The sequence below is a fragment of the Pygocentrus nattereri genome, chromosome 9 (assembly GCF_015220715.1).
Source record: "Pygocentrus nattereri isolate fPygNat1 chromosome 9, fPygNat1.pri, whole genome shotgun sequence".
Lineage (NCBI taxonomy): Eukaryota > Metazoa > Chordata > Actinopteri > Characiformes > Serrasalmidae > Pygocentrus > Pygocentrus nattereri.
In genome coordinates, this window is record NC_051219.1 from 37416595 (window position 1) to 37436720 (window position 20126).

The 20126-nt window shown below is 40.7% G+C and overlaps 1 protein-coding gene across 2 annotated transcripts in view; it reads left to right on the forward strand.

Annotated features, from left to right (window-relative positions):
* Positions 1-1181: 1181 nt before the first annotated feature.
* Positions 1182-20126, forward strand: part of kcnab2b (potassium voltage-gated channel, shaker-related subfamily, beta member 2 b) — a 92074-nt gene continuing 73129 nt past the window's right edge. The window contains exons 1-2 of one of the 2 annotated variants that reach the window (XM_037541145.1): positions 1182-1373; positions 1643-1734. The gene's annotated coding sequence lies outside the window, so the exon portion shown is untranslated. The remainder of the gene's footprint in view (positions 1374-1642; positions 1735-20126) is intronic. The other variant, XM_037541146.1, reaches the window with a different exon arrangement.

Consider the following 20126-nt stretch of genomic DNA (forward strand, 5'->3'; position numbering starts at 1 on the left):
CAGTGCCACTATAGTGAGTGACTTAGCAGCCAGCCATTGCTGGAGTAGTCAGCTAAGACAGGACTACACATGGCAGAAGAGGATTAGCTTTAGCTTTCTTTAGCTTTAGATTTCTTGAGGATTCTAGTTTTTCTTGAGGATTTTTGAGGATAGAGGTTTTAAATTTTCAGACAGGAATTCAACCAATATTTCAAAATTCCTGCATAATTCAGTCATGGGGATGTAAACGAAGTCATTCAGAGTGGTCGGATGTGAAATGACTCATTGGAGGAAAACTTACAGCTCAGGTTTCTTTACAGTGGTGGTGAAACATTTCACTAATTATCCAGAATAAGCAGTCAACCTACACGCCTTGATATTTTACGTGTACTGTTGATAATGAGAAAAAGAGGTAAACCCAAAAAATACTTTATTGTTGAAAAAGTTGAGGGCTGTTTAGCCTTATAACCCCCTGCGTGGACCCCTGTGTGAAATTTATCTCGGAACTATCGTAAACAATGTCTCAGGCCTTAGGCAATGATTCTTTAACCATTTCATGCAATAACGTTATGTGAGGGAGCTTTTAGAATCATTAAACACTTCGGACGTCTGGTTCCTATCACCACCACTGTCAGCAGTTCTGCTGCAGTATGTCTCAATTTTATGGAACACATCACATTATTCTAAATGATTTTGTTTACATCCTAGTGGTTTATGCAGAAATATAAAGAAAAATCAATGGAATAATCTATTTATTGCATTAAATTTACATGATTTAAATGTGTACATTGTTTCCTCATGAATTAAATACGTTTTACTGGAGTCTTGTACATTTAATACATTCATTTTGTTGATATAGAACTAATCTTTGCCTAACTCTGATGTCTGGTCCAGTCCAGAAGAGGATGGTTCCCCATTTGGAGTCTTGTTGGAGGCTTGTCTCATCAAGCTCTTAGGAGTTTTTTCCTCGGACCCTGATTAAGCCTGATGTGGCTCTATATCAGTGTGACATATGAGTGTCTGAATAGCTGTTTGAGTGTTGAGATGGAAATAGAGAGAAAGAGCACGTTGTGTGTTTTTCTAAGTGCTCTCCTGAGGGAAGATGTGTGTCTTTGTGTCTGTTCTGCATGACTCTCTCTGATCTTACTCACCACTCACCAATCATCATCATCATCATCATCACATCACTAGCATTTATCAGATCTCGACATAACCAGCTCTTTCACAACCCGTACTGCACTCATCAGCTACACTCCTTCATCCTCTCTCTCTCTCTCTCTCTCTCTGTTCTTTCTCTCTCCCTCGCACACATACAGCACAGCTGATGATCTGCATAGTCAGAGCAGGAGGACGAGTCGCTGAGCTGAGAGACGAAGATACTGTCTCAAGTCAAGGTACTGGAAACATCCTGAGTTCCCTGTCTCTGTCTCGATCTCTCTCTGACTTTGTCTCTCTCTCTTTGTCTTTCTCCTCTTCTTTGTTTGCATTTCCTCTCATCCTTTGTCTTTCTCTCTCACTCTCTCTCTCACTCTGTCTCTCTTTCTCTCTGTCTTTGTCTCTCCTTTTGATTTCTTCTTTGCTTACACATCCACTCATTCTTTCTCCCCCCCCCCCCCCCCCCCCTCTCTCTCTCTCTCTCTCTCTCTCTCTCTGTCCTCTGCAGGTCTCTCAGAGTGGATTCTGCTCTGTCCATCTGTGTGTCCACACTGCAAGCCAAGCTGGGGTGGGCAGGCTGCGAATCAGCACAGGACAGTGGTGAGTGTTGAACTGCAGTTATAGCTTATTAATCTCCTCTGCCAGACTGAGAGGACAGTGTATGTATGTACGTGTGTGTGTGTGTGTGTGTGTGTGTGTGTGTGTGTGCGCGCATTTATGCAGTACAGCAAAGCACCACCACACATTTCCATCTCAATCTAAAGATTTTTTTTCCGGCAGTTGAAGCATATGTTAAAATCATCCTGTGCTTTAGGGGATAAACCAGATGCCATCTGGGATATTTTCTATGTTCAGTAGCTTTCGGAAGCTTTCTTAACCTGAACACACACACACTTAAAATGGGAAATTGTTTAAATATATGCGTTTATTACATATCTAGACCTGAACATAGCTATGTAATTAATAAATATTGTGCTAGATTTAGATCTAAATCTAGATATGTAATTAATATTGTTCTAGATGTATAATAAATCTTGTTGCATTAGTTCAAAGTTAACATGTTTTTTCACCGTTACCGTTACTTGTGTGAAGGTATAGTCAGTTGAGGCTGTGGCTGTGTGCTGTCTGTCATGCGTAGCTGCTTTTCACAAGGAGTGATTATTCATAAACTTCAGCTTTAGTGAGCGTGCATGAGAGTGCGTTTTTGGTGAAACTTGGTGAACCTTTAGCCTCAGTAAGAGTGAACCTTGGTCTTTGCTAAAAGGGATTTTGGCTTTAGTTAGAGTCAAAGAACCATTTTTAGTGAAACCTCAGTTTTAATGAAAGTGTATTTTGATGAAGCTGCAACTTTAGTGAAGGTGCATTTTTGGTGAAAGTTCAGCTTTAAAAAGCTGAAAATTTGGTAAACCTCAGCTTTAGTGGGGGTGCGTTCTGGTGAAACTTACGTTTGAGTGAGGGTGCATTTTAAGTTTTAACGTGAGAAACTGTGATCTCTGTGGGTTCACAGCCACAAACATGGGTGCTCTTATGGCAAGTGTACATCAAAAATACAAGGCAGCTCTCAAGAACGTTAGGTCGAGGACCGAAGGACAAGGGTGTTATGCTTGTGCCAGACTTCGAGAGACACATTTGCTCGTCTGCTGTGTCTCAGTGGGTATTGATTCTTTGTGATTGATTACATTATTACATAAAGGCTTTGCTGTTTGGGCTTTTCCAGTCTCTACATGTCAGAAGCATGTTGAGTGTACAGTGTGTCAAGAAGACCTTTTGTATCTCTTATTCATCCATACCTGTGATGATGGGCCTCTCTACACCTTAGGCCCTAGCTGCTCACTGGATGATGACAAATGTGAGATGATGGCCCTGTCCTTTCAGAGGACCTACCATTTGTAGTATTTGGGGCTGTGGAGTTATTCTTCTGGTTTGTGTTAAAAAGGTATAGAAGTGTACAGCAAACTGGACAGTCGACTGTGAGCTGAGGAGTGCTTATATAGCAGGGAACAAGCCATAGATAATATAGATGTGTTATGTGTCAGTACTGTTGCTTCACTTTGTACAAAATACTGTAAATCGTCTCAGAACTCTTTCATTTGGAAATGAATTTGTCCAACATGGTTTGGGTCTGGGATTTTGTGTTATTGTTCCTACTTATCAAGTCTGTAGTCACAAAAGTCAAGCTAGCTCGGCCTTATAAAAAGTTGGCTTTGCTTGATACTTAGTTCTGTGTGTTTCCAGGTCATCTCTTAAGAAAGTTTTAGAGCTGCACTTCAGTGTTTATACTGCTATATATAAAAATCAGGAGCTGTATTCTTTTGTACTTTGGTTGGTAACAGACAAAGCTTTGTGATTGGATGTTTGAATTAGGGTAGTAAAACAATTAAAATAATTAATCACAATTAAGTGTTCTCCTGTGTAGGTAATCGTGATTAATCACATTTGTTTGATCAAGTTTGACTCTAAAGAAAGATGTTTTTTCATTTTCAAAGCAGTGCAATTTCTTGTAGCTATATAAACAAACAGTATAAGCTCAAACAGAATTCATGTATTTATTACTTTCAATAACTCAGTAACATTATTTTCATCCTGTGAACGCAGGATTCACTTAAATCTAAACATAAAATGAAGAGTGAACATGAAAATAATACAATGGCAGGTTCTGTCCGTTTTTTGATGTCCAGTGAGAGCAGCAGCGGCTGCATGTTCCAGCTCCTCTGTGATTGTAGCCTCTCTCTGTCACACTGCTATGGCACATCATGTTTCGAGGGGAACTGTAGCTTCAGACTTTGCTATTTCTTTTGTTAATTTTTGTCCAGCTCAGTCTGCTGAATTACTGACATTACTCCTGCAATATTTCCTTGTAGTTAATACTTAAGACTTAATGTACTGTGGTAGACAAATTCACAGAGTGATAGTTTGAAATAAGGTTTTATCATAAGAGACAAAACAGAACTTGAAATTTAAAAGTTGTGTAAGAAGAACAGATGCACAGTCACAGCCACAATGTGTGAAAAAAACATACAGCACATGATCAGCTAGAGGTGGAGAATTTTTCATGTAAAATGTTTTCTTTCTTGGGGTAGTGATTAGTGGTTAATATAACTTTCAAAATTTGGCATATGAAAGTAACCGAAGCTCATCATTGAATAATCCAGTGATTGTGTCAATGTTTTTGATTTTGGATGTATCTAGTGCATTGTTTTTCTTGACATCACGGAAACTGTAAATTCAAAACGAGTTGTTTTTGTAGTTTAATTACTATATGTAAGTCAATTCAACAGTTTTCCATTATATGGGATTTTTAACGAACTGTGCATCCAAGCCAAGAACTATTTCAGTAGCGTAAGAAATGAAATAAGACGGTGGAGCTTTAGGTTTGGTTTGCCTCTCAAACTAAGTTAGTCACACCCATGGTTGTGGCAATGATTGTACAACATATTAGCATCATAATGGAAAGCCAGCACAGCTGATTTTGTCGTTACCTGATGAGGGGAAACAAAAACATGAATCTCTAATTAATAAATTCTAGTGTTCTTGCATGGCACAAACTCATGCTGTCTTATTCAGCTGCTCCAGCAGGCCTGGAGGAGGCTACAGTACACTGTCCACAGCTCGGCCCACTTTCAAAACACAGAGCAGCTCGGAGCCAGGCACATGAGGGGTAGAGAAAGAGAGAGAGAGAGAGAGAGAGAGAGAGAGAGAGAGAGCGTACGCTGACGAGGCAGAAACCTGCCCAGACTTCTGATGAGCCATCACTGAGGCTCCACTGCAGCAGGAGCTGTAGAGTAAGCCTGGCTCATCTCTACCCCCCTCTCATTGGAGCTGAATGTGATCCACCCTTTATTCCAGACCACAAGACACTCTCTGTATTGTTTTAAGCTGCCTGCATCTTTATCCCCAAAGACCTACAATCATGCTCTAATCTAGTTCCCAACTCACCTGTGGTAACCCTGTCTTACCTAATGCATCACCAGCACTACCTTCAGAGATTTGCTGATGTCCCCTTTAACTCAAGAAAACACCGTAGTTATGTTGAATGTTGGGCATAGTAAAACTTATCAGTATGTATCAATCAAGTGTGTTTAATGAGGTAGTGTGCTGAAATCTGCTGTTTTGGCCCGTCAGGACTGGAGCTTGACGCATGCGGTGTAGAAGAAACACAATGCTGCCTTTATTCTTGGATGCACTGCGATAGTCTGCGCTCTCATTCAGAAGAGAATTCAGCTTGCTAAGACATTTATATTGACTTCTTTGTTTTTTATGTGTTTGCTCAAAAATGGTAGCAATAAAAAACCGTTTTTTTTGGCTTAGGTAGAATGAGACGACAGCATTAGAAAACCCCTTGATTAAAGGGGTTGTAGAGCCTTACTATGCTGAGGATTGCATGTGTACTTCTAAATGTACTGTACCTGAAACGAAAGCTCAGTATAACTTTATTTATTAGATTTATCACATTTTTTTTGATGGCTGCTGTGGGGATGCGGAATATCTTTTCCAAACACTTTAGAATTCTGTATGCTGTCATCTCCAGGACTATTCCTGTACTGAAGACCCAGACAAAACAGGCGTGGATTAGGCGTGGTAATCTGTCCAACAGTTTATATATGACTCACTGACGTAGTCAACAGGCATTTTGCATATGCAGATATTTCCGATCCATTTCACAGGGTTTATTTTTCCTAGAGGCTGAAACTCCGCAGTCTCTGATATGTCACTGGAGACTCTGTTAATTAGGCTAATTTAGTCTTTCGGGAGAACTTGCCACAGTAACTGTGAAACAATGTTTAAATCTGTAAACTGAAACACAGAGCTTATCACAGTTCATGGGCATGGAGGAATGAAAGCCTCCATGAATGAAAATTTTGTCTGGTCTGACGAGTCTCGATTTCAGATGCGTCATTCAGGTGGTAGGGTCAGAATTTGGCGTAAACAACATGAAAGCATGGATCCATCCTGCGTTGTATCAATGGTTCAGGCTGGTGGTGGTGGTGTAATAATGTGGGGGATATTTTCTTGGCACACTTTGGGCCCCTTAGTACCAATTGAGCATTGTTTAAATGCCGCAGCCTACCTGAGTGTTGTTGCTGACCATGTCCATGCCTTTATGACCACAGTGTACCCATCTTCTGATGGCTACTTCCAGCAGGATAATGCACCATATCACACCATGTCACCATGACAGTGAGTTCACTGTACTCCAATGGCCTCCACAGTCACCAGATCTCAATCCAATAGAGCACTTTTGGGGTGTGGTGGAACGGGAGATTCACATCATAGATATGCAGCCGACAAATCTGCAGCAACTGCGTGATGCTAACATGTCAATATGTACCAACATCTCTGAGGAATGTTTCCAACACCTTGTTGAAAGTATGCCATGAAGAATTAAGGCAGTTCTAAAAGCAAAGGGGGGTCAACCTCTTACTAGCACTGTACCTAATAAAGTGACCGGTGAGTGTATATGCTACAGGTCAGTAATTCACAACTTTGTGTGTTCGTTTTTTGTCATATAATCATGAACGTGCACTAGCCACCCATTTCATTACAGTGTTTAATGAAGAAGCTTTTAAAAAACATGAACTGACCAGATTGGGAACCAATGCAACTTAAGGTTCTAGTTCTAATGTTAGTTCATTTTCCACTTGCTTGAGAGATTGTTGTTATGGAACCACCATAATAACTTTGATTAAGGATTTAAATGTCTTTTTGGTCATTTTATGCTACTACAAAGCATCTAATCTTGGTAATTAGCTACCTTGCTTGCTAGTTAGCTTATTCATTGTCTGATATAAAATGATATACTGCACTGTTTTGTGTACAGACATGCGTGTGCACACCCAAGTGTCTAAATGTATAGAATAGCTATAGGAAAGCTTATATTTTCCTCTGTCCATGCAAAAAGCAAAAACACTTGACCTTTCACAGGCCAGCATAAATGATTAAGGCATTAGTGTTAGCTTCCTAATTATGTCATCTTACAGTGAACACTGCAAAGTAATCATTCTAAAAATAGCAATTAGCACTCACTTCAACACTTCTTCACTGCTATGGTACATCATGTTTTGAGGAGACCTTCATACTTTACTATTTCTTTTGTTAATTTCTGTTTTCTTTATCTTTATCTTACTCTATTTTCACCCGAAAGAGCACAAGCTAAATTGTTCTTGGCTTCAGCTTTAAGTGTTACCAAACACAGAGCAGGCCTCACTAGGATTAATACTAACATATCGTTGCTGTCGGAACAAACCTTGTATCTCCAAAATGATAAATTTACAGGAGAAAGTAAAAACCTACTTTACTTTTAATGTAATGTCAATGGAACCCCGAATTTTTGGGTGATTTCTTTTGGTCCATTCATCATGAAATCTACACATAACGTAAAATAAGAGACATTTTTAAATCATGTCCAAAACTAAAAAAATGTGATAAAAGGTTTTGTGCAGCAAAAAAAAAGCTGGAAAAGGAGAAAAACTTAGAAAAACAGCCTCAAACACAACAGGTTTTGGTTTATAACTTTAAAAATGTTGTTATTTTTGTTATTTTAAAGATGTTGTTATTACTTAAACTGAGCTGCTTCCACGCTGACTGGATGAGAGTTTTCCAACGGGAAGCATAGCCAACTTTATGTTTACAAACATTCTGATTGGTTGGTTGAAACTTAAATTTTGTACTTTGGTTGATTATTCTAGCTGACAGTATGTCATACAGTCATGCATTAGCAGGCTGTTCGACTATGTTTGGTTTACGGGAGAAATTGCAAACACTCTAGCAAGTGTGAGCAAAACATCATCTTTTCACCATAACTGTGCAAAGAGGGCCCAGTTGAAGCTGTGAATCTGCTGACATTGTTATCATAATATCTCTCAGCGTATACTGTGATTACATGTGTTGAATGTTTCTGTCTCTCATATGGATATGATCTGTGTGATGGCCAGTAGCGGGTAGACTGAGTGTGTGTTGAAGCTCTACTCTGCAGCTCTCTGTTCTCTGTACCATCTATAACAGCATGAGACAGCAGAATGTGAGCTGAGTATTATAAATCAAACTCTCTCTCTCTCTCCCTCTCTCCCTCAGTGCAGCAGACACCACACACATCCAGTTGGTGAATTTCTTACAGCTCAGCTGTTATTGGCTGGGAATTAGCTGCAGAGCATTGATGCACACCCACACAGTCAGTGAAGGTAGACATGAACAGGTTTCTCTCTCATCCCGTACGTCTACTTTTAGTACACTCCCTGCTTTTAAGAGCCAGAGGCGTGTTATTCTGTATCCAGTAAGAATTTTGAATTTTTTTTGTAACTCCTCTGACACTAGTATGTAAAGCTGGAGAATGAGGAACTGAAGCGTCAGACCACATACAGGCCCTTAGGGTTTAGGGCATTAATGGCATCTCTGTCCTCAGAACATACAGAGAACAGTTCGATAGTTGTATCAGTGGCTTTGTAAACTTGGCACTACAGCATTCTGTAGTGGATTTACACTCTGTTACAGTGTTATCTTCAGAGTCCAACGTCGGCAAGCATGTCTTGGCTGGTCGACTATGTTTGGTTTACGGCAGAAATTCAATTCAATTCAACTTTACTGTCATTATACAATACAGGGTAGTACAGTATAACGAAACACTATCGGGCTACTTTTCCAGTGCAGTAATAAAAGATGCATAGTAAACAGTGCAAAGACAAAAGACAGTAAAAGACAGACAAAATGTGCATGGTCAGTAGGTACAGGTGTCGAACGTAGACAAGATGTGCATAGGCACGTGTTATAGGTGTATTAGACGTATAGACAGTTAGTGCATAGTCAGATATACATTCGAGTGTATCAGGTATATAGAAAGAAATGTGCACTGTGAATTGCAGTACAGTAAATGCAGAAGTACTATTGGTAAAAAAAGAGATGTAAACAGTGATATGTATATAAAGTGTACAGTGCAGGTACAGAGTAGCAGCATAATGTTCAGGTAACATCTTAAATAAACAGTAACAGTATAAATATATAAATAAACTAAAAATAAGGCTTGCCAGAGATGAAGTGCACAGCATACAGTCCTCTGAGCTAGTGGAGCTCAGTGTGTGGTGTGCTGGGTGATCAGGCTGATCATTAACAGACTGTAGTGTTGTAGTTAAGCACAAGTCGATGCTGCCGGTGTGACCAGTTTGACAGCTTGGGGATAGAAACTGTTCTTGAACCTCGTGGTTCTGGCTCGGATGTTCCGGTACCTCTTTCTGGATGGTAGAGGATGGAACAAGGGGTGGCTGGGATGTGTGGGGTCCGAGGATATGTTGGTGGCTTTCATCTCACATCGGTTGTCATATATGTCCTCTATGGGTGGGAGGACAGCTGCGGTGAAGTGTTGAGCCTGCAGTGATGTGTTGAGCGAACACTCAACACATCACCGTTGCAAACACTCAAACTATTCCTTTAATTCCTTAAATAAAACTGTTCCATCACATCGCAGACACTCAAACTATTCCTTTAATTCCTTTAATAAAACTGTTTCATCACATTGCAAACACTCAAACTACTCCTTTAAAGCTCCATTAAATAGTATGAGTAAAACATCACCTTTTCAGCATGACTGTGCAAAGAGAGCATCGGAACCAGTGTGCTGTGATAGAAGGATGTGCCATTGTCTAAGCTGTCAGTGTCTGGAAGTTGGCAAACCTAGGGAGCTTTGCACAGTGCAGGAGCCATCTAAAATAGCCAACTCCAGTCCTGGAACACCACCTGCAATGCATAGCTTTGCATTTACCCTGCTGAATCAGCTCAGTAAGGGGTTGATCATGCAGAGGCTGAAAAACTACTTGGGTAATGACTCAGGTAAAAGTAAAAATATCTTTAGAAAAAAATACTTAAATATACAAGTACAAGATTTCTTATTAGCTTATTAACTCACTCCCTCACATTTAACAGGCTGAAGATTCTCCAGAATGGGGTGCTGTTAGCCTCAAGTAACTGTTGGTGCTCTATAAGAGTGGTGCTTCAAATCAATGACACTGTGCGTCTTTGTTGGTATAAAATAAAATAATCTGACCTCAAAAGTTAAAAGTATGATTAATTGTAATGCAGTACAGTTACTTTCATCAACAATGAAGAGCAGAATGCAATTAAACATAAAAAAGGAATTAGTGCCTAAATGTTAATTACTGAAATGTATAGGGATAAAAAAAGAAAATGTATTTGGGTAGACATAAAAGTATCATTTGAAAATGCTCAGGAAAATTTGAATGCAGCAAAATTTTACTCTGAAACTCAGTAAATATGACTAATTACTAGCCACCTCTAATGATATGATTCGACGATGGGTGCCTGGTGGAGTTGCTGCTCATGTAACTAGCATGTGGCTAGCAGATAAGTCTTTTTCAGATTTTTAGTAGATACACATTTGGGTCGTCATTTTAGAGGAGCTGTAAATTCACAGCATAGTACCCTTTTCTCGCTGTGAAACAAACCCTTGTATCTCAGTTTTTGTCATTGTATTAAAGTTTTATGATTAACAGACCAATATAAATAGTTTAAAATTCCTATTACATTAACTTCAGTTACAAGTTAAGAGCGTTTTTCCCTTCTGCCGTAAAGTTACCATTTTAAAAGGTATATAACAGCAGTGATATACATTTCTGTAGCGCTCTCCAAATACAGGTTCTATGTCCTGAACATGGATCTAATTCAGTTCTAATGTGAAATTGAGTGTAAGATATCAGCCCAGAACTCTTTAAGACTCAACTCTATCCACATTTAGAACTTTCATTGCTCTACTCATCCTATAAGACAGTTAGGCCTAATCTCGTTTCTTCTTTCTACCCCTACCGCTTGTTTTCGAGTGTCACCATAACCCATAACAGGGTAGTGATTAAAATCTTGCCCAGCAAAATGGGAATAAAAAAAAATAAACATTGCTTCATTAACAGGCTACTAGAGGTGCTCTGTAGACGACCTGGCCAATCCTTAGTGATAACAGAGAAAAGAAAAGTTCAGCAACCTCGCTGCTGGGCTATAGTTACATTTAGGGCATCATATGATTTCTAGGAGGGGGTATAAGACAATTATTTATTATCACCCACTGCTAATTATTTGGTGATACAAAGCTTAAGTCAGATTCTTCACCAGCGTCTTGGTCGAATTTTCCCGTTCCACCTTAAATGGTGCAGCAGTTACATTCTGGCACTTCAGGCGTCAATAGTGCTGGACTATTTAAGGTGGAATGGGAAAGTTAGTTAGCTAACTACTGAGACATTAGCATGCTATTAGCAATTTTAATGCTTGTTATGAAGAAAACAACCATAATAAATTGAAACAACATTAAACTAAGATAATACAATGTTTAACGTAAGTTTTAAATAGAAAAAATATTTACGTTTGTGCGTTTGTTTGGTTGCCATCTAGCCAGTTTTTCTTTTTTTCTCGTAACACTCCATTTGGAGTGAGTCTGTGAAAAACCTCAGTTTGGAGAGCTGTGTAGCCCTGACACTTTGCCTTACCCCTCTATCTCAACAAAAATTGGGAAACCCTACCCCAAGATGTGAGCATGCAAAACAGAGTGCTAAGGGCTTAGTGGTAGGGGCGAGGGGTGAAATGGAATTTGGGCCTTAATCTACTTCTTTAATAACACTACACCAGTAGTTCCTTTACTGCCATGTTAGATAGACAGTGTTGTAAACTGAACACCACCAAAGACCCAGAACTACTGTGACAGGTCCTGTCACTGAGCTGAAATACTCCAGCAGGAGCAGCCAGGAATGATGGAAATGACTATGCTTGAAAGCCAGCTGCAGTAAGTAAAGCACATGCTGACAGACAGCACTATCTGCAGATTCATCCTGTCTACTGTCAGCGGAGATCAGAGGGAAGAGCTTTACGGGCAGCTAGGTCGATTTATGACCACCGTCATCGCAGAAGAAGAACTATTGCTTATTTTAGTGTATGTGTGAGTAATCCATGATGCATTTATGTGTGTGTGTTTCACAGTTGGCTTAGCGCATAATGAGTTGATGCTGGGTGATTGCTACCACTTGACAGCTGGCCACTCAGTGGGCAGTAGACTAACAAACATGTAGAGAGCCAGGCCTATGTTGTTATCTCATTGGCAGAGTGATATCACAGAATGTAGCTTTAACCAGCTTTAAGGAGAATTAACCTGGAGCCTTGTCTTTAACCCTATAAAATTAATGTCTGTCTATCGATACACAGAATGTGGTAGTGTTTTTTTTTATCTCTTTATAAAGTTTATCTATGTTTGTTTTGGCATTATGAGCACAATTGACATCTAGAGCGCAATTCATATCCCTAAAGACAACTGAAGTGCAAAGTACAGGGTTGGACATTAACACTCTGGTTGTCCAGGAAAGTTTTGTCCAACAACTGGATGATGGACTGGATGATTGGACAAGTAAATACACAAGATAAAAATAACACACAGGCTTATGAATTCTGCCACAAAAGAAAAATGAACGTGTTCTGAGTGGAGTGAATGATAATGTGAGCAGACTTGTGCAGGTTTCATAGCACAGTAGTGTAGTGATTAGAAATAGTTAATAAGTTTATATTTTCCTCTGACTTGAGGGTTTAACTTCAACGGCCACTAGCTAAGCCAATCAGTCAGAATGATTTTGAACCCCCACAGCCTGACCAAGTGCCAGGTAAAGCTCAGAAACAAGTCAGTTTAAAGGTTAATGCTGACATTTATGAGGGAACAAAAGTATATTCTGACTTGGAGGGATATATTTGACTAAGTGAGCTACAACAAAAATAAGGGGAGTTTTGCACGTTACATGCTGTATGCACCCTGTGTCTGTGAATTAGGCCTAAGTATATCAACGTTAGCTACCAAATTAATCAACATACCACACTGTCACACAATATGAGTTTGCTTTTTATAACATTCATTTTCATATAGGGATGAGAAGCAGGACTCTAGCAAGGACTTTATTAATACTAGCTAATTAGTGTCTTTTGTTTAATCTAATGCATTCCATGCTGGTGTAAGCCTGGCTGGTCTGGTGATGGACCAGTGCTGGTTCAGCTAGTCACCCAGGATAGTCATACAGTTTGACCAGCATACCATCATCCAAAACACAACATATAGTAGGGACCAACTGTGGTCGTCTATGTTGGTTTCTCTAGCAGAGTGGGCACTTGGTGCTATCTGATTTACTCCAGAAAATCGTGTTAACTCGCGAATGAGTGAGAAGAGAGAGAAACAGATAATACTGACTGAGGCTTTGTGACAGGGTGGATGTAAAAAACTAAGAAAGTCACACCATTTAATTCCAGTAGGCTAGACTCTCTCTCTCTCTCTCTCTCTCTCTCTCGCTGTCTCTCTCTCTCTTACTCACACATATAAAGTATATAGTGCTAATTGTAAATTCTCAATACAACAGTCATTTGCAAAGGTTATTGACCTTTTTTCTTGGACTTTCTTGGAAAGTGATTTTGGCCTTTAGAACACTGGTGGACGAAAACAAAAAATGCATATAAATTTGTAAAAATCTGTCAAACCGATGAGGCTGAGAGATGCAATGCTGTATTACACAATATTACACAACATGAAATATAATATATTAAAGGCTAGTTTTAGCCTGATATTCCACTTAAAGGAGAAGAATATGTGGAATGGCAGAAATATCCATTTTTATGCATACACAGTAAAGCATTAAGAGCTCTTGTAAATCTTTCACCTGGCTAGTTCGAAGCCAGTTCTGGCTGTGTTTTGGTCTACAGTTCTGAATGAATGGCATTTCTCACCCTGACAGTTCAGTGTGGGCGTTTTTCACGCATTCTTAATGTGCTTCTCTCAATGGCTTAAAGACATCCCACCTCTGTTCTTTAGGAGTAAACAGCACAGCACTGACTCATGTTGGGACTGCAGTGCTGGGCTGGCTGCAGGCTGTGTATCTTATGCTGCAGAGCGGAGCAGGGTGTGTGGTTTTGGAGTGTGTGAGGGCCACTCTGTACTGCAGAGCTCAGCGGCTTCCTTGCTTGAACATCCAAGTTCAGCAGCAAACCTACAGTATCAGAGTGTTTCACTATTATACACCTTGGTTTATTATTAAATAAACCTGAAGATCTTTTATACACTATCAGCTGTAACAATGTACTTTTTGTGTTATCATTATTTTAACACATATTGCGTCTGGTCTAGAGTCGCATGTCATTCAAAATCGTTCGATACCAACCAATACATAGACTTCAATACTGGCTCTTGAAGGTTCCCGTAGGATCAAAGCATACCTGTGTTCTGTTTAGTTCAAATAAAAGGGAAACTTTTACTAAAATGTTTGATCATAGGAAGTTTAGTTTACTTAGTTCATAAGAAATTCCTGTGATCCCTGTGACTCTGATTGTGAAGGGCTAGGAACTACCTAGGCTGTGTGTTGTAGCAAGTGAGAGGAACTAGAGTGAGCAGATAGTAAGAGCCATGAGCTAACATGTTAGAGAGTGTGCTGCTTTGTGTCTTTTATTCTGTTTGCAGAGTCAAGTTTGATTAATGCTGTGTTATAAGCACGAACTGTGCCTTGTTTAAGCCTTTTCTGAGAACCACCCATGTCACAGTGGTGTCAGAATTGGCTCAAGAAGCAGAGAAAAGAGGTGAATCCCAGCAGGGGCGCAAGGCTGCGGCGCAGCACCAGGTAGGGACCGTCAAGAGGGAGGAGGGAGGTGAGGCCAGGGGAGGATGAGAAGAAGCTGTGTAATGAGCACAGACTTTGACTCATCGAAGCTTCTTCTGTGAACTCTTTTCTTGATTCTTGGTTCCGCTCCATGAACTTAGGGAGTTTTTGCTTGCCAATTTTGCGCTCATGGAGGCTTGGACTCCTTTACTTTAGAATTTTCTGTAAAGCTGCTTTGTGACGACACCTTGTTGGAAAAACGCACTGTATAAATAAACTGACTGTGACAAAAGTCAAGGTGTTCATTGCAATCCATGAGATAAAGAAATCAAGAAGAATCCACAATAGCAAAGAAACTAACAAAGAACACAAGAAATCAAAGATTACAGAAAGCAAAGAAAATCAACATCCAGCAAGGAACACAACCAAGACTGAAAACCACCCAAGGAATATTTCACAAAAGAGGATTTTTCAGTTTAGCCAGATAACTTAAGCCTAAAGTCAATCCTGTCCAATAGGAAAAGAGCTAAGGGGCATTCCTATTTCCTATAAGTTGTATGGCTGACTGAGAAATTCTGCTTTGCAGACCCCAGACAGATAACAAGGAGGCAGGACGAGAATAAAAACAACAAGAGCACATGGCGCACAAGGGAAGGTAAACAAAAGCAGACACAGATAGAAATGGAGCAAGGATAACAGTTAGTAGTCCCATTTTGTTTGATTTTCTCCTTGCTTATGCAAGTAGATTATCTTATATCTAAGATATAAGATATCTTACACACTGCTGTATCTGTGCTGTAAAACGCACCAAAACAGACAAAAAAATAGCTTACTGTGGTGTGAAAAACAGCACACTAAATCTTCTCTCATAATGCTAAATACTGTATATTGTGTTGTCTCTTGAATGAGCTTTACATTCATTTCACTGGTGTAAGATTGAGGTTGTGTCGAGTTCATTAGTTAAGTGGGCTGCCAGTGAACACTGTCCTTTGCTGTCCTTTGCAATAGACAGTCCCTCCTTTGGAACCTTGCTGCTTATACTGCATGGTGCTCTGCAGTAGCTGGAGCTCTCATTCCTTGCCAAGTAGAGTGGTTCAAAGTGTTGACGCTTCAATTTTTATCCCCCCTCCTTCTGAAAGGTTTCATTGCACCACATCTGCTAGATTTTATATTGAGCTGGTAAAATTCCATCTCTCTGAAGATGGAGCAGTTGAGAGGACCAAATGAGGAGGACCTTTACTGTGTTTCTCAAGAGCAGCTTATACTAGAGCAGTAATGTAATGAGTAGGGATGCGCGATAATATCAGAATCATATTGGAATTGGCCAATAATTGCTTTTTTGAAAAAAAAATCTTCAGCATCAGGTTGATGGCTGATAGTTCAGACTTATTTGATGTTAGCATTTAGGCAATTATGGCTGTGTTAAAATGTCTCCCACAGCACTGCACACACAAGTAAAACCTGCAGCTACTTAGCCAGATGACTAGCTTCTTCGGGAATAAAGATGTTCAGGATGATCAGCCATTCTCTGTTGTGGAGAATGTTGGGAATAATGTGACGTCCATTAGACTTACAACAGACATTTGGACACCTTATGTGATTCCTTTGAGTATTCTCAGTTTAACTTTGCAGTAGATGGATCACACTTTTGAATTGCAGGCAACACACAGCTGATGTGCAGTCCAGCATAGCGTAGCATCACATAGGAGGCCAATGTGACCGACCGACCGACCAGCCGACCGACCGACCGACAGTTTATTGATCCCAAAGGACATTCAGCAGGCAGTAGAAGGCACACAACACAGTACAGTTTTAGTAATAAGAGTCTAAACAATATAACAGGAAGAATAAATATTAAAAAGATAAAAAGATCCTATCTACAGGCATATATACAGATAGAAAAATACAACAATAAGTAATAATATCTATAACCTGAGATGAAAGATACAGTGCAATAATGACTATACAGGGAGGTACAGGTAATGGCATATAATGACCATACTGAAGGAATAAATATGTGCAGATATTGGTACCAAAAATAAAGTGTCTGGTGTCCAGATGTGCAAGATGTGCAATATGTATGCAGAAAGTGTGATATGTGCAGCAACTTGTCCATATGTACAGATGGATAAAGAAACATAAAATTAGGCATGAGATATAAAACTTACGATGATTCGTGATTTAACATGATATTCATGTTCATTCCTCATCTCTCCTCTTCCCTCTTCTCTTCTGCCCCCCCCCCCCCCCCCCCCCCCCGGGAAGAGTTGAAAAGCCTGAAGGCTCTGGGGACAAAGGATCTCCTGAATCTGTCAGTTGAGCAGCTCTGTGACAGCAACCTGCCACTAAACATGCTCCTCCTGTCCATGATAATGGTATGCAGTGGGTGGCCATCATCCTCCATGATGGAGAGCAGTTTGTGTAATGTCCTCTCAGCTACCTTGACCACAGAGTCCAGTTCCACACTGACCACTGACCCCACTCGCCTGACCAGCTTGTCCAGTCACCTCTCATCCTTTTAATGCTTCCTCCCCAACACACAGCAGCATAAAAAAGACAGCTGGCAATCATTGTCTGATAGGAGCTTCCTACAGATGTTAAAGGACCTCAGCCTCTTCAGGAAGTAGAGCCGGCTTTGCCCCTTCCTGTACAGGATGTCTGTGTTGGCTGACTAGTCCAACCTATCATCCAACTGCAGACCGAGATACCTGTAGGTCATTACCCTCTCATCATCCCCCTCAATAGAGATTGATAGAGGTGGCCTGTCCCTGCAAAAGTCCACCACCACCTTCTTCCACTTGCATCCTTACTAGCTTATCTCTCAGTTGGAGGGGCTGAATGGTATTAAAGGCACTGGAAAAATCAAAGAACATGACTCTTACAGCGCAACCACCCATGTCCAGGTAAGATTGGGCTCGATGGAGGAGGTATAGCATGGCATCCTCCACTTCCACTTTCTCCCTGTAGGCAAACTGTGTTCTGAGAAGAAGACGCTTCAGCGTCTTCATGACATATGATTTAAGAGCAACAGGCCTGAAGTCATTGAGTTCAATGGGCAATCCCCTCTTCGGTACTGGAATGAGGCATGCTGTCTTCCATTGTGTGGGAACCCTCTCCAAGTGCAGACTCAGGTTGAAGATGTGCTGTAGGGGTGCCCCCAGCTCAGCAGCACAGGACTTAAGTAGTGTAGGACATACTTTGTCCGGACCAGCTGCCTTCCTTATGTGGAGCATGTTGTAGTACGCTGACAGGGAGAGCCGATAAAAGCTAAGTTCAAGTTTAGTTTTGCACTCTACTCATATAAAATGAACGAAATAAAGCTTTCAGCATCACTTATCATGGTTGGCATCAGGTTTACTAACGGTACAGAAACTGGCTGATTTAGAGCTGGAAGATGCACTGTTTTGCCAGGAGTATTCACTCACCCGTCCAAATAATTGAATTCAGGTGTTCCAGTCACTTCCATGGCCACAAGTGTATAAAACCAAGCACCTAGACTGCTTCTGCAGACATTTGTGAAAGAATAGGATCGCTCGAGGAGCTCAGTGAATTCCAGTGTGGTATCATGATAGGATACCACATGTGCAGTCTTGAAATTTCCTCACTACTAAATATTCCACAGTCAACTGTCAACAGACACAAAGTGGTAGGCCACGAGCGTGGTCAGCAGATGCTGAGGCATATAGTGCGCAGAGGTCGCCAACTTTTTGCAGAGTCAGTCGCTACAGACCGCCAAACTTCATGTGGCCTTCAGATTAGCTCAAGAACAGCAAAGAGAGCTTCATGGAATGGGTTTCCATGGCTAAGCAGCTGCATCCAAGCCTTACATCACCAGTGGAGACGTGTTCTCTGGAGGGACAAATCACAGTTCTCCATCTGGAAATCCGATGGACGAGTCTGAGTTTGGCAGTTGCCAGGAGAACAGTACTTGTCTGACTGCTTTGTGCCAAGTGTAAAGTTTGGTGGAGGGGGGATTATGGTGTGGAGTTGTTTTTCAGGAGTTGGGCTCGGCTCCTTATTTCAAGTGAAATGAACTCTTAATGCTTGAGCAGACCAAGAGATTTTGGACAATTTCATGCTCCCAACTTTGTGGAAACAGTTTGGGGATGGCCCCTTCCTGTTCCAACACAAAGCAAGGTCCATAAAAACATGGATAAGCAAGCTTGGTATAGAAGAACTTGACTGGCCTACACAGAGTCCTGACCTCAACCTGATAGAACACCTTGGGGACGAATTAGAGTGGGAACTGCGAGCCAGGCCTTCTCGTCCAACATCAGTGTCTGACCTTACAGATGTGCTTCTGGAAGAATGGTCAAAAATTCCCATAAACACACTCCTAAACCTTGTGGAAAGCCTTCCCAGAAGAGTTGAAGCTGTTACAGCTGCAAAGGGTGGGCTGACAAATTAAACCCTATGGATTAAGAATGGGATCTCACTCAAGTTTATATGTGTGTGAAGGAAGATGAACAAGTAAAAAAATTTAAAACAGGCAGTGTATAGTTTGTTTTGATTAGAATGTTTTGTTCTGTTTTCCGTTTAGGTTCCACCAACTGGAACCTCACATAATATTATACAGTGTACCCCTCGTTAAGATGTGTTTTTTTTAATAATATAGGACAACAATGCAAAAAAGAGAAAAATCCAACCTTTAATTAAAGTGCATTTATTCAGTGGGAAAAAAAAACCCACATTAAGAAATAATTCTTTTACATGAAATAATCTGTGACACAATTATTGGCACCCCTGATGTTAATACTTTGTACAACCCCCTTTTGCCAACAAGACAGCACTTAATCTTCTCCTATAACATTTCACAAGATGGGAGAATACACAGAGAGGGATCTTCGACCATTCCTCTTTGCACAATCTCTAAATCATCCAGAGTCCTGGATCCTCTCCTATGCACCCTCCTCTTCAGCTCACCCCATGGGTTTTTAATTGGGATAAGGTCTGGGGACTGAGATGGCCATGGGAGGAGCTTGATTTTGTGTTTGGTGAACCATTTTTTGTGTAGATTTGGCCTCATGTTTAGGGTCATTATCTTGCTGAAAGACCCAGTGATGACCCATCTTCAGCTTTCTGGCAGAGGCCACCAGATTTTGATTTAAAGTGTCCTGGTATTTCAAAGAGTTCATGATGCCCTGCACCCTAACAAGGTTTCCAGGGTCTTTGGAAGAGAAACAGGCTCACAGCATCACTGATCCTCCCCCATACGTGGGCATGAGGTGCTTTTCCACATACTCATCTTTTGTGTTACGCCAGACCCACTTAGCGTGTTTGTTGCCAAAAAGCTCTATCTTGGTCTCATCTGACCAAAGCACACGGTCCCAGTTGAAGTCCCAGTACCGCTGACCGAACTCCAGACGTTTATTTTTATGCTTGTAAGTG